Source organism: Neoarius graeffei, chromosome 4 (genome assembly GCF_027579695.1).
Source record: "Neoarius graeffei isolate fNeoGra1 chromosome 4, fNeoGra1.pri, whole genome shotgun sequence".
Taxonomy (NCBI): domain Eukaryota; kingdom Metazoa; phylum Chordata; class Actinopteri; order Siluriformes; family Ariidae; genus Neoarius; species Neoarius graeffei.
Genome location: NC_083572.1, coordinates 20096134 through 20111414, shown reverse-complemented (window position 1 = coordinate 20111414; position 15281 = coordinate 20096134). Strand labels below are relative to the sequence as shown.

The 15281-nt window shown below is 43.2% G+C and overlaps 1 protein-coding gene and 1 non-coding gene across 7 annotated transcripts in view; one reads left to right on the top strand and one right to left on the bottom strand.

The window, feature by feature from the left end:
* The first annotated feature begins 8942 nt into the window (after positions 1-8942).
* The window catches only part of inpp4ab (inositol polyphosphate-4-phosphatase type I Ab), a 221968-nt gene continuing 215629 nt past the window's right edge, over positions 8943-15281 (top strand). For all 6 annotated transcript variants that reach the window (XR_009654506.1, XR_009654505.1, XM_060918996.1 and 3 more), the window contains exon 1: positions 8943-9063. The gene's annotated coding sequence lies outside the window, so the exon portion shown is untranslated. The remainder of the gene's footprint in view (positions 9064-15281) is intronic.
* Positions 10246-10318, bottom strand: trnaf-gaa (transfer RNA phenylalanine (anticodon GAA)). The gene has a single exon. It is a non-coding gene; the product is annotated as a tRNA-Phe (tRNA).

Genomic DNA, 15281 nt, shown 5'->3' with positions numbered 1-15281 from the left:
CCCAGAGTGTTTATATTGGTGCACTCTGGGTGTTAATTCAACACTGGGGAATTTGCTGTGTACACCCTGGACAAGTCACCAGGTCATCACAGGGCTGACACATAGACACAGACAGCCATTCACACTCACGGTCAACTTAGAGTCACCAATTAGCCTAACCTGCATGTCTTTGGACTGTGGGGGAAACCGGAGCACCCGGAGGAAACCCACGCGGACACAGGGAGAACATGCAAACTCCGCACAGAAAGGCCCTCGTCGGCCACGGGGCTCGAACCCAGACCTTCTTGCTGTGAGGCGACAGCGCTAACCACTACACCACCGTGCCGCCCCATGACAAAGCTAATAAAATTAAATAATTTGGCATAAAATGTTTATATCTACATTCATTTTTGTACTAATTTTGTGCAAGAGTGTTACACCTGCATGCCTTGGTGCATGCATCAGATAGAATCTGGGGTGTGCTCTGGACAGTGCGCATGCCAAGCAGACTCTCACACGTATGCCGTAAACAACTCACACCTGCACAGGATTAAGGCGCAATCAGTGCACCTATATAAAAACTGTGAAAATACACTTACTTTGCAAAGTATTGAGTTGCATTACTGACACATTACTGAGCCTTATTTCCTTGTTTGGTTTCCTGATTTCCTGTTTATCGTCTTTGATTCTGCAGAGTCTACAATAGCCTGTTTGTGCCTTGCTTGACCTGCTGCCTGTTTCACTGCTTTATGATTTTGCCTGCTGTTTTGAATTTTGCACCTGTCTTCACTTGTATTAATAAACACATCTTCTGCACTGGCAGCACAGTGGTGTAGTGGTTAGCGCTGTTGCCTCACAGCAAGAAGGTCTGGGTTCGAGCCCTGTGGCCCACGAGGGCCTTTCTGTGTGGAGTTTGCATGTTCTCCCCGTTTCCGCGTGGGTTTCCTCCGGGTGCTCCGGTTTCCCCCACAGTCCAAAGACATGCAGGTTAGGTTAACCGGTGACTCTAAATTGACTGTAGGTGTGAATGTGAGTGTGAATGGTTGTCTGTGTCTATGTGTCAGCCCTGTGATGACCTGGCGACTTGTCCAGGGTGTACCCCGCCTTTCGCCCATAGTCAGCTGGGATAGGCGCAGCTTGCCTGCGACCCTGTAGAACAGGATAAAGCAGCTAGAGATAATGAGATGAGATCTTCTGCACTTTCATCCGTCTCCCAACCATCTCTGACAGAATACTTTGCACTCCCTGACAAAGAGAATGCACATTCAACTGTTCATACGTCATGTTCAGGAACAAACTAATGTTAATGGTGCCAAAACAGTCACTGTCAAATGGTGCGGTTGGAATCTTGTTCTTGAACTTGACTTGGATCAATAGTGGACTCAACTCTAAAAATTTTTTTATGACTTGGACTTGACTCGGACTTGAACACCGGGGACTCGAGGTTTAGTGACTCGATGACAACACTGGAATGAACTGCCTTAAATGTATACAACGAAATTAAAATTGCCACTCTATGGTGCAAAAGATAGAAACACAGGACATTGAAGACAAGGGGAAAAAAACAAAATGAGAACTGTGATGCTAGAAACTGAATTAAATAATCTGTATAAAATAAATATACAATATGCTATATATACACTACTAATATACACTCTATATACTATTATATTTATTTACTAAAATAAAAATATGCTACATGCCTTGTCGGCTATCAGCTCATGTACAACTCAATTTCATGGAATAACTGTTAAATGGGTTTCATATTCTTCTCATTGTCCATTTACTCTATATTTTACTCATTTGATCAACGCTTTTATCCACAGCAACTGACTTGAGATAGGATACAACTGGGCAATTGAAAGCCTTGATCACCACCATAACAATGGCATTTTGGTGATGCTTGGATTGGAACTCTTTGTATGACTTTACAATCAGTAGCCCAATGCCATTGAGCCACCACTACCCAACCTGTCCATGTAACATAATCTATATATTAGGGAGGAAAAGCAGATTTACTAACTTGTGCTATTTGTTCTTATGTAGACACTGAATTAAACTGCTTTGACCAACACAAATTCTTATAAAATTATATGTTGAATTTTGAAAACGAAATGCTTACAACCAGTGATCACATGATGGCAGCAGAGTCCTAACTCAAATGGAGGTAGCATTATTCAGTTCATGAAGTTCGATATTCATACTTCATACATATAATATCCATCCATTATTTGTAGCCACTTATCCTGTACAGGGTCGCAGGCAAGCTGGAGCCTATTCCAACTGACTATGGGTGAGAGGCGGGGTACACCCTGGACAAGTCTCCAGGTCATCGCAGGGCTGACACATAGACACAAACAACTATTCACACTCACGCCTACAGTCAATTTCGAGCCACCAATTAGCCTAAGCTGCATGTCTTTACACTGTGGGGGAAACCGGAGCACCCAGGCAGGCACAAGGAGAATATGCAAACTCCACATAAAAAGGCTCTGGTTGAGCAGCAGGTTCAAACCCAGGACCTGCTTGTTCTGAGAGGACAGTACTAACACTGCACCAATGTGCCACATTTGTTGGGAACTGACTCATACAAATGCAGCTCAGTCTTTACACACTGGTGTGAAGTCAAGCAAATCTGCTCATCCAATTTCTATAACCATAAGCTGTGGTGTGAGCTGAAGCGATGTACTGGGTTCAGGAGAGTCACTAATGTCGCCTCAATAAGTTCCTTGGGCCATGGGCCAAGGAACAAATTATTAGATTTTGATGCAAATCTGGATATGTATGTGGATCCAGGAATTTTTATTTATTTATTTATTTATTTATTTATTTATTTTGCTGTTCCTAACATAACTCAAAAAGTAGTGAACAGATTTTAATTAAATTTGGAGGAAAGGTGGGCCATGGGCCAAGGAACAAATTATTAGATTTTGATGCAAATCTGGATACTGGCATGGATTTAAGGGGGTGCGCACCCGGTGAGTGCCCCCCCATCCCCCAAAAAAAGTTTTAGTATTGCAGATGCCGAGATATGCCCGCCGTTTTTATTTAATTAATAAGGTTTTTAAAAAATAAACAAAATAAATCATTATATGGGATTCAGCTGAAGAGTTTATGGTATAATTTTATATATAATAGTAGGTCCTATAGGTTTTTTTGCTTGTGACACAAATGCAGTGAAAAGTGAGCTGGGTGAATCCTGTTGGATTTTAACAGGGCGCGGGAACTCCGTGCAGCAACATAATAACAGTGTGGGAAATAAGGCCGGACCGGTGGACATTGATCGGTAATGTTCACATTTGTCCGTTTGTATTTCAAATGTATCAAACCAGATGGTCCATGAAAAATGGTAAAGATATGGGTCTAATCTACTTCTAGTTTTCTTCCAAATGTTACACTGAGCAAATACAGTATGTTGTAACACAGCCTGTGATTGGCCAATTGCAGATGCTCTCGATGACAAGTCACCTCACATCAGCGAGTAGCAGTGCGGAGTGCAGTCTGGCATGACACCACACGACGCTGTTATCAGCTGGGTAGGTTTATCACTAATGTTAAAAGAAAATAGATTACTGCAGGTTTTGGACCCTGACAAAGTGTTTTTTCCATCGTATTTTAACCCTTTGGGGTTGAGAGCTTCGTCGGCGAAGCTTGGCAGGTTTAGAATGAGTAGGTCATGTATTTAGGTAAATATCTTCATGAGTTTTGATCATACAAGCATGATAAACATATTGACAGAAACTTTATACTTTCCTATGTGCCCACTGCCAAATAATCTCATTATCTCTAGCCGCTTTATCCTGTTCTACAGGGTCGCAGGCAAGCTGGAGCCTATCCCAGCTGACTACGGGCAAAAGGCAGGGTACACCCTGGACAAGTCGCCAGGTCATCACAGGGCTGACACATAGACACAGACAACCATTCACACCTACGGTCAATTTAGAGTCACCAGTTAACCTAACCTGCATGTCTTTGGACTGTGGGGGAAACCGGAGCACCCGGAGGAAACCCACGCGGACATGGGGAGAACATGCAAACTCCACACAGAAAGGCCCTCGCCGGCCCCGGGGCTCGAACCCAGGACCTTCTTGCTGTGAGGCGACAGCGCTAACCACTACACCACCGTGCCGCCACTGCCAAATAATATATTTTTTAAATTACAACCCCAATTCCAAAAATGTTGGGACGCTGTGTAAACTGTAAATAAAAACAGAATGCGATAATTTGCAAATCAGGAAAACCCTATAGTTCATTGAAAATAGTACAAAGACAACATATCAAGTGTTGAAACTGAGAAATTTTATTGTTTTTTGAAAAATATATGCTCATTTTGAATTTGATGTCAGCAACACATTTCAGAAAAGTTGGGACAGGGGCACGTTTACCACTGTGTTGCATCACCTCTACTTTTAATAACACTCTGTAAACGTTTGGGAACTGAGGAGACCAATTGCTGTAGATCTGAAAGAGAAATGTTGTCCCATTCTTTGCTGATATACAATTTCAGCTGCTCAACAGTTTGGGGTCTCCTTTGTTGTAATTTGCACTTCATAATGTGCCAAATGTTTTAACTGGGAGACAGGTCTGGACTGCAGCAGGCCAGTTTAGCACCCGGACTCTTTTACTACGGAGCCATGCAGTTGTAATATGTGCAGAAAGCAGTTTGTCGTTATCTTGCTGAAAGAAGGAAGGCCTTCCCTGAAAAAGATTTAGTCTGGATGGCAGCATATTGCTCTGAAACGTGTTTATATCATTCAGTATTAATGATGCCTTCCCAGATGTACAAGCTACTCATGTCATGTGCACTAATGTCCCCTCATACCATCACAGATTCTGCTTTTGAACTGTGCACTGATAACAAGCCGGATGGTCCCTCTCCTCTTTAGCCTGGAGGATGTGGTATCCGTGATTTCTAAAAAGAATTTCTACTTTTGATTCATCAGACCTCGGGACAGTTTTCCACTTCACCTCAGTCCATCATAAAAGAGCTGGGGCCCAGAGAAGGGGGCGGCATTTCTGGGTATTGTTTATATCTGGTTTTAATTTGCATTTGTGGATGCAATAATGAAGTGTTTTCACAGACGATGGTTTTCTGAAGTGTTCCTGAGCCCATACAGTGATTTCCACTACAGACACGTGTCTGCTTTTAATGCAGTGTCTTCTGAGGGCCTGAAGATCACAGGCATCCAGTGTCAGTTTTCAGTCTTGTCTCTTGCATACAGAGAGTTCTCCAGATTCTCTGAATCTTTTAATGATATTATGGACCATAGATTATGTGATCCACAAATTCTTTGTGGTTTAACATTGAGGAGCGTTATTCTTAAATTGTTGTGCTGTTTGCCCATGCAGTCTTTCACAGAGCAGTGAACCCCTCCCCATCTTTACTTCTGAGACTCCGCCTCTCTGGGATGCTCTTTTTATACCCAATCATCTTACTGAGCTGTTGCCAATTAACCAAATTATTATTATTATTATTATTATTATTATTTTTACCATTATGCAACTTTTTCAGTCTTTTGTTGCCCCGTCCCAACTTTTTTGAAACTTGTTGCTGATATCAAATTCAAAATGAGCATATATTTTTTCAAAAAACAATAACATTTCTCAGTTTCAACATTTGATATGCTGTCTTTGTACTATTTTCAAAGAAATATAGAGTTTCCATGATTTGTAGATTATCTCATTCTATTTTTATTCATGCTTTACACAGTGTCCCAACTTTTTTGGAATTGGGGTTGTACTTAAATTAGATGAAACATAAAACTTGCCACCTTCCCCAGTCACACCGGAGTCGGCGCACTGAGCACCTACAGTACTTACGCATTCATAAAAGAAAGTTCCCATGGTAAAAGCATGATAATCACTTTCTCTCTTTCGGTGTCAATTGGTTTCTCTTTCGTGGTGTTTTCTTCTATTTTCTAAGTTCTAGTCCAGCAGATTTTAGTCTGAATGCCAAATGATATGTCTAGTTTTGAGTCATTTTAAAAGTCATTTTGCTACAAAGTTACTTGGAATCTCATACTCAAAATTTTAACTCTATTATGTAAGAAGAGTTGTACTGTTAATTACTAAATTTTTATAGACATTATAAACATAGTATAAAATATAGTCATTGCTGACATAATGTTTTATGAGTGTTATTATAGTACCTATATATGAGTCCCAGTAAGTTGTAACCAACTGGAACATCCTTGACCCCCCCCACACACACACACACTTCTTTCGAGACATGGAGCTGACCTGTGTGTGCTACTGATTTCTTGGGTAGAACTTGAAGCATGTTTTTCTTGAAACTGCTGACATTTTCTTGTAAATTATATTCAATTTGTAGTGTAATTAGCAATGAATGTCAAGTGTAATTTGGCTTCGAAGATCACAAAAATGTGCCTGGAAATAGCTGAGAAGCCATCCCCAGGCATCTAAAGCCCTTCAGCTTTGAGGGCCCTAAGGCAGGCCCCGGACCCCCGCCCGCATTGTTCTGGGCCTTTGTCCCTTCATTCGGACAGGCTGAAATTTGGATGGACAGATAACATTTCAGACTTGTCTGTCCTGTGACAGTCTGCTTAAAATTCCCCAGTGAGCCCATATTGCAGTTGCTAAAACAGTAATAATTTATTGATAGAAGGTATTTTGTGGTCAGTGTACTACACTGTAGCGTGTCATGTGGTAATGCACTACATGACAATGCAACTTTCATAAATACAACTATACAGTGGTGCTTGAAAGGTTGTGAACCCTTTAGAATTTTCTATATTTCTGCATATGACCAAAAACATCAGATTTTCACACAAGTCCTAAAAGTAGATAAAGAGAACCCAGTTAAACAAATGAGACAAAAATATTATACTTGGTCATTTATTTATTGAAGAAAATGATCCAATATTACATATCTGTAAGTGGCAAAAGTATGTGAACCTCTAGGATTAGCAGTTAATTTGAAGGTGAAATTAGAGTCAAATGTTTTCAATCAATGGGATGACAATCAGGTGTGAATGGGCACCCTGTTTTATTTAAAGAACAGGGCTCTAGCAGAGTCTGGTCTTCACAACACATTTGTGGAAGTGTATCATGGAATGAACAAAGGACATTTATGAGGACCTCAGAAAAAGCATTGCTGATGCTCATCAGGCTGGAAAAGGTTACAAAACCATCTCTGAAGAGTTTGGACTCCACCAATCCACAGTCAGACAGATTGTGTACAAATGGAGGAAATTCAAGACCATTGTTACCGTCCCCAGAATTGGTCGACCAACAAGGATCACTCCAAGAGCAAGGTGTGTAATAGTTGACGAGGTCAGAAAGGATCCCAGGGTACCTTCTAATCAACTGAAGGTCTCTCTCACATTGGCTAATGTTAATGTTCATGAGTCCACCATCAGGAGAACACTGAACAGCAATGGTGTGCATGGCAGGGTTGCAAGGAGAAAGCCACTGCTCTCCAAAAAGAACATTGCTGCTAGTCTGCAGTTTGGTAAAGATCACGTGGACAAACTAGAAGGCTATTGGAAAAATGTTTTGTGGACGGATGAGACCAAAATAGAACTTTTTGGTTTAAATGAGAAGCCTTATGTTCAGAGAAAGGAAAACACTGCATTCCAGCATAAGAACCTTATCCCATCTGTGAAACTTGGTGGTGGTAGTATAATGGTTTGGGCCTGTTTTGCTGCATCTGGGCCAGAACGGCTTGCCATCATTGATGGAACAATGAATTCTGAATTATACCAGCAAATTCTAAAGGAAAATGTCCGGACATCTGTCCATGAACTGAATCTCAAGAGAAGGTGGGTCATGCAGCAAGACAATGACCCTAAGCACACAAGTCGTTCTACCAAAGAATGGTTAAAGAAGAATAAAGTTAATGTTTTGGAATGGCCAAGTCAAAGTCCTGACCTTAATCCAATCAAAATGTTGTGAATGGACCTGAAGCGAGCAGTTCATGTGAGGAAACCCACCAACATCCCAGAGTTGAAGCTGTTCTGTACGGAGGAATGAGCTAAAATTCCTCCAAGCCAGTGTGCAGGACTGATCAACAGTTACCAGAAATGTTTAGCTGCAGTTATTGCTGCACAAGGGGGTCACACCAGATACTGAAAGCAAAGGTTCACATACTTTTACCACTCACAGATATGTAATATTGGATCATTTTCCTCAATAAATAAATGACCAAATATAGTGTTTTTGTCTGATTTGTTTAACTGGGTTCTCTTCATCTACTTTTAGGACGTGTGTGAAAATCTGATGATGTTTTAGGTCATATTTATGCAGAAATATAGAAAATTCTAAAGGGTTCACAAACTTTTAAGCACCACTCTATATCAGTTGTAATTATGTTCTACGCATATACCTGCAGCTCTGACAAGACCATTTTCAGTGACTAATTAAATGGTTTTGAAAGTTAGAACATTTGTTATTTGGTAATTTTCTTTCAGAGAACATTTACGTCACATTTATAACATCTCTGACAGCTCAAAATGTATCTCTGGGCATTTAAAAACTGCAGAGTTTCCGGGGGACTCTGGTGGCCCCCCGGACCCCTGGCCTTCCTGGGTTGACGCCCCCCTTCCCATTTTCCTGGATCCGCCCCTGAAATATGTGGCTTGGTGGAGGTTTTAAATGGGTCTTTAAAAACAAAACAAAAAGTGCCTCATCAAATTCACTAAAATCGTAGCAGTGAGCAGATGTGTTTACATTAAATTAAATCAAATTTAAAATAAATAAATAAAAACACTCAAATGTAAACAATGAATATAAACACGCACAAATAAGTAATTATTATTTGAAATAATATGATATATTCATGATTACAAAGAAACAGTATATATTTAAAAATAAATATGATTTGATGTTTTTAAAATTAAAAACCTTGTCAGTGATTTGGCTCTAGGAGGCACGCGTGTAGTCGCAGAGCGCACGTGCGCAGGGGGTGTGGTCAAGCAGGCGACGTCACGCGGAAGGGCGGGGCGAGGTTATGCGGCGGCGCAGGCGGCAGAGCTGTCTGTATGGTCGAACATGTCTTCAAGGAAATGAGCGAAGTGGGACCATTTTGGATTGAAACATGGACTGATCATGTGTCTCTGCTGAAATGTGAGTATGTTTAGCTTGCAATGTGTTTGTTAAAGGTCAGTTGCGGGACGTCCTCTGCGTCACCGGACATTTTAACGGCAGCTGTGTTTACTTGGATGGTTGTAATAGAGGGAGATGTGCGCAGCGAGGCTAAACTTAGTAAACAAGTAAACATGTCAGGATATTAGATGATGATATTTCAGTCGTGTCCTCATGTAAGTGATCTTTGTAGAATTAAACTCTAGAGGAGTGTGGAAATCTAAATGCAACTTTGTGTTTTGACCAAATGGCTTACTAACATGAAGCAGGGTTGTGTTTATGGTGGAGGTAAATAAACACATGCTGAGTGTTCATGACTTTGACATATGAAGATCTGACCAACTAACCAGTCTAATACAATCGAACACAAACGTGCCACAGCATGCAGATGATCATGATAAATGATACTGTACAAAGCATCATTATTGACTGGGTTCCTGAAGAAATGACTCATCATACACCTCAAGGAGCAGGATCACATGAACCACCTGAGCCCAACTTCTCCCATACAAGAAGACCGAAGGTTAAGCATGCCATATGGTAGCTAAGACTCCTGCTCTTAGATCTAAGCAAGGTTGTGGAAGCTATTGATAAGACCAAGGCCAGTCGGTCCTCTGATGGTTTCTGTGGATCCAAAGTGGGATCCAGGGCCTTCCAGGGTTCTACGAAGCATTGCCAAAGTCCACATTATGCCTACTGCATTTTTTATGGGCAATAAGTGTTGACTAAAGTCTTGAGCAGTAAAATCAAAAGAAGAAGAAATCTTTATTCGTCACATGCACACTTCAAGCACAGTGAAATTCATCCTCTGCATTTAACCCATCTGGAGCAGTGAACACACACACACACACACCCAGAGCAGTGGGCAGCCACACTGGAGCAGTCAGGGGTTAGGTACCTTGCTCAAGGGCACTTCAGCCCAAGGCCGCCCCACATCAACCTAACTGCATGTCTTTGGATTGTGGGGGAAACCGGAGCACCCGGAGGAAACCCACACAGACATGGGGAGAACATGCAAACTCCATACAGAAAAGCCCTCGCCGGCCGCTGGGCTCAAACCTGGAACCTTCTTGCTGTGAGGCGACCGTGCTAACCACTACACCACCGTGCTGCCCAAAATCAAATACACCCTTGGTTAAAGGCTTAAATGAACACGCACCACAATCCCGAAACCCGGGATTGAACCAGGGACCTTTAGATCTTCAGTCTAACACCCTCCCTACTGAGCTATTTCAGCAAGAGCACAAGTCATTCTGAACAGCTATATTGCGCAAAGGGCTACGTGAGACCCTACACCTTTTTTTTTTTTTAATGATCTGGTGTAAAGAATGTCTCATCGTCTCTAGCCGCTTTATCCTGCTGTACAGGGTCGCAGGCAAGCTGACTACGGGCGAAAGGCGGGGTACACCCTGGACAAGTCGCCAGGTCATCACAGGGCTGACACATAGACACAGACAACTATTCACACTCACATTCACACCTACGGTCAATTTATAGTCACCAGTTAACCTAACCTGCATGTCTTTGGACTGTGGGGGAAACCGGAGCACCTGGAGGAAACCCACGCGGACACGGGGAGAACATGCAAACTCCGCACAGAAAGGCCCTCGCCGGCCACGGGGCTCGAACCCAGGACCCTCTTGCTGTGAGGCGACAGCGCTAACCACTACACCACCGTGCCGCCCGGTGTAAAGAATGTAATTTATCTATTAACAGTGTAATAAGCACATAATTGCTAATTAACTGACATCATATCTAATGATAAAAGTGCAACATTTTTCCAAACAGTAGAGCCTATTCCACACAGGTGTGGGGCAATGAACTCCCAGCAGAAGAGTCCAACTTTAAATTTATTTTTCATTTTACTGTCTATAGTTATCATGCATTCCGATTAGCTTCTGAGTAATTTGCAATAATATCTGACATGTTGGTGATAAATTCAATGCATTTTCAATGTAGCCTATTAATTAATTTGTCTATAAATTATATAATGGCCTGTTAATAAATTATATAATAGCCTATTAATTAATTATAAATTAATACTCTCAGTCAGGATCTTTCTACTTTATTATTGTTATCCTAACATTTTTTAGGACGCTATTCCTCCCTCAGTTTTGAACCAATCATCACCAAATTTCACATGAAGAATACCTCTGGGCTGAATTATGTTGCTATGACTTTTGGTGCTGATCTGGATCACCGAACCGTAATGATTCATGAAAAATAGGATTTTTTTCAATCACTTATAACTGTCAATTTTCATGATTATTTTCAAGCATTTTTTTTTTTTTTTTTACCCCCCTTCTTGTTCAGGGCGGCAAGGCGCAACTTTTCCTCACTAAGCATCATTCTCTATCTCTTACCGTTCCGGATCTATAGAGTACAGTGACCTGACGTCCTGGTTTATAACAGCTAGCACAGATTACTGGGATTTTAGTCACATTCTCTATTTTTACAATGGTCTTTTTTTTTCAATTAAAAATAAAACCGGTAATAAATAGGCTTTTTATGAAAAAACTTTGATGAACATTTGTCTTGTATTATCTCAGTTTACTTCTTTTTTCTTTATTTTTCAGCAGTCTGTAAAAAGAGAGCTGTGACTTCGTTAAATCTGTTTGTACAGTCAATCGCACAACAGCTTTTTCACATTTTTGATCAGTTTTTTAAATGTATTTGCAGCATTAGAGCTGTGTTAGTTCCACCTTGGTTGAAGTCATGCACATTTCTGCTATTGTATGTTGTCCCAGCCTCTGCTGTCTAAATAACGCAATTGCAGCTCGGCAAAACTAAGAGATTATGCAGCCTGATAATGATCATGATTCATTTTTTATTTCGTTGATTCAAATCATCAAAAAATTGCAGAGACTCAGATTGTTTTGCAGGTCAAGGGGCCCTGGCCCCCCCTGGGAAAAAACAGGGTCCATTTCTACAATGGGGGGCACAGTGATTATCCTTCAGTTGAAGCGAACCTAGTGAGCGAAGCGAGCCCAATGAACAGCTGGGGCAGCCCAGGGGCTGTTTTTTTCTTCTCAATTCTGTTTTTTTTTTTTTTGGTATTAGAAGCCATATGAAGCAATGTAGATGACAAAAATCAATGCTTCAACCAAATATATTGAGATATTGTTTAATCAGTGGCAATATTTTGGAATTCAACCACAGGCCACTATATATCACATCTATATTATTTTCTCCTTGTAAATTATAATTTATTTTAACTTGTTTTCAGTTTGGTGTAGGTCTATAGTAGTAGTAGTCACCAGTGGTAGTGGCAGTGGTGGTAGTAGCTGTTGTAGTAGTTGATGTTGCAGTAGTAGTTGTTGTTGTTTTAAATCTAGTATGACTACCTTGGGTATCAGTTTTTTCAGGTGAATGTACTCTCTTTCTGCCGAAGATGTTAGGACTAGGACTGTTTTGGCCTCTAGAGGCCGCTGTTATTTCCTTTTCATGTCGTGTTTATTTTGGCCTCTAGAGGCCGCCACTGTTCCTGTGTCTTGTGTTTGTGTTAATTGCCTAATTATCTTCACCTGTGTCCTTAATTAGTTTGTCTATTTATACCCCTGAGTTCAGTCCTCTTGTCACGGAGTCTTTGTGCTGTTATGTTTATCTCCAGTTTCCTTTGTACTGTGTTTTTTGATCTTCTTAGCTTTTGAATTTTTGCACTTTGCTTTTCTTTTGGATTATACTCTTTGGTTTTTTTTTGTCTTTTGTTTTGCCCTGTATATAGTGTATATAGTTTAAATAAACCTTTTGATTCTTTTTCTACTTCCGCCTCACGCCTCTGCATTTGAGTCATCCCCCTGGTGGCCTAGTGGGGGTTTGCTGGATTATCACACCAACGAACCAGGTTCGAATCCCAGCAAAACCCTAACAGAAAGACTCCGTCATGACCGACTCAGCAGAGGCTGCTTCAACTGTCTACCCGGCCAACCTTCAGGGAATTATGGCAGCTTTGACACGCTTCGGAGCGACCATGGACGCTCATGGACGTACGCTCACCAGCCAACGTGAGGCCCTCGCTCGCCACGAGGAACTGCTTCAGCAAATTGGGAAAACCCTGGCACAGCTGACATCTCTGCCTGCATCTCCTCATCCTGATCCAGCTCCCACTCCTGCTCCAGTGCCTCCTGCAATGCTGCCTTCTTCACCTCGCGAACCCAGCCTTCCTGCACCACAGAGGTATGACGGCAAGCACAGTGAGTGCCGAGAGTTCCTTACCCAGTGTCAACTCACCTTTGAGCTTCAGCCTACCACCTACACTACGGATCGCCGCAAGATTGCCTTTGTGATCACCTTATTAGCTGGTAAGGCGCGAGCCTGGGCTACTGCTATCTGGCAAAGACAGGGACCTGAGTGCTTTGATTTCCAGCTGTTTTCTGAAGAGATGCTTCGGGTCTTCGATCAGGCAGACATCAGTACCGACGCAGCCCGAAAGCTCATGTCCATCCGGCAAGGAGGAAGCGTCGCAGATTACGCCATCTCGTTCCGAACACTCGCAGCAGTAAGTGGATGGAACGAGACTGCCCTGGTGTCAGCCTTCCACCATGGTCTGTCTGACCCCATCAAGGACGGTCTGGCCTCTATTGGATGCCCAAGTGACCTCGAAACCCTCATCTCACATGCTATTCGTCTGGACAACAGGATGAGAGAACGCCACCAAGCCTTGAGCCCCCCCAGCCTCCCTACCTCTACCTGGAGACCGTCTACCTCCTTCAGTGACTGTCCAGAACCCATGCAAGTGGGTCGTACTCGCCTCTCCGCATCTGAGAGGGAGCGCAGAAGGAGGGACAAGTGCTGCATCTACTGTGGCAAGCCTGGTCACTTCCGAGCATCATGTCCCGAACTCTTGGGAAAAGGACCGCCCCGTCCAGCCGAGGGAGGGTTGTGACGGGGCCTACCCTCTCTCCCGGACTCCCTGGCCAAGGAATCTACATCCCGGTCTCCATCTCCTGGGGTGAGTCTGTCCACTCTTGTCAAGCTTTGATAGACTCAGGGGCGGCTGGGAACTTTATGGATATTCACTTCGCCCAAAGCATCAATATTCCGACTGCACCTCTTGAAGTCCCACTGTCTGTGTCTGCCCTCGATGGCCAAGCGTTAGGTGATGGAAGAGTCACCCAAGTTACTTCTCCAGTTTTCCTCCAGTCTCAAGGTCACAAGGAAGAAATATCCCTGCACCTGATTCCTTCACCTGAGTTCCCAGTTATTCTAGGCCTTCCTTGGCTTACTCGCCACAACCCTCGCATAGACTGGGTAACAAGCCAGGTTGTGGAATGGGGCCCTGCATGCCATGCCTCTTGTCTGCTCTCTAGCTCTCCTGTGTCTCCTGCCGAGCCCCCTGATCTCACCGAGTTATCTCAAGTTCCCACAGAGTACTGGGATCTCAAGGAGGTATTCAGCAAGAGCAGGGCCGCCGTTCTTCCTCTGCACCGGGCCTACGACTGTGCCATCGACTTGCTCCCTGGGACTACCCCTCCTCGTGGCAGACTGTTTTCACTCTCTCAGCCAGAACGCAAGGCCATGGAGGAATACCTCAAAGATGCCCTGGTCTCTGGGTTTATTCGACCCTCCACTTCACCTGCTGGAGCCGGCTTCTTCTTTGTCGGCAAGAAGGATGGGGGGCTCCGACCATGTATTGATTACAGGGGCCTGAATAAGATCACTGTGCGCAACCGATATCCCCTTCCGCTGATGTCCACAGCTTTCGACCTGCTCCAAGGCGCCACCGTCTTCACCAAGTTGGACCTACGGAACGCATACCACCTCATCCGTATCCGACAGGGAGACGAGTGGAAGACTGCCTTTAACACCCCGTCTGGGCACTACGAATACCAGGTGATGCCCTTCGGACTCACCAACGCACCAGCTGTTTTTCAGGCCCTAATCAACGACGTCTTAAGGGACATGATTAACCTATACGTTTTTGTCTACCTCGACGACATCCTTATCTTTTCCAAGACCGTGCAGGAGCACCGCCACCATGTCCGCCAGGTTCTCCAGAGGCTGCTACAGAACAATCTGTTCGCCAAGGCCCAGAAATGCGAATTTCATGTTCCCGAGGTCTCCTTTCTGGGATTTATTGTACGGACAGGCCAACTCCAAATGGACCCTGCCAAGACCCTGGCCGTCCGGGATTGGCCTACTCCCAAGTCCGTTAAGGAGGTTCAGCGGTTCTTAGGATTCGCTAACTTCTACCGCAAGTT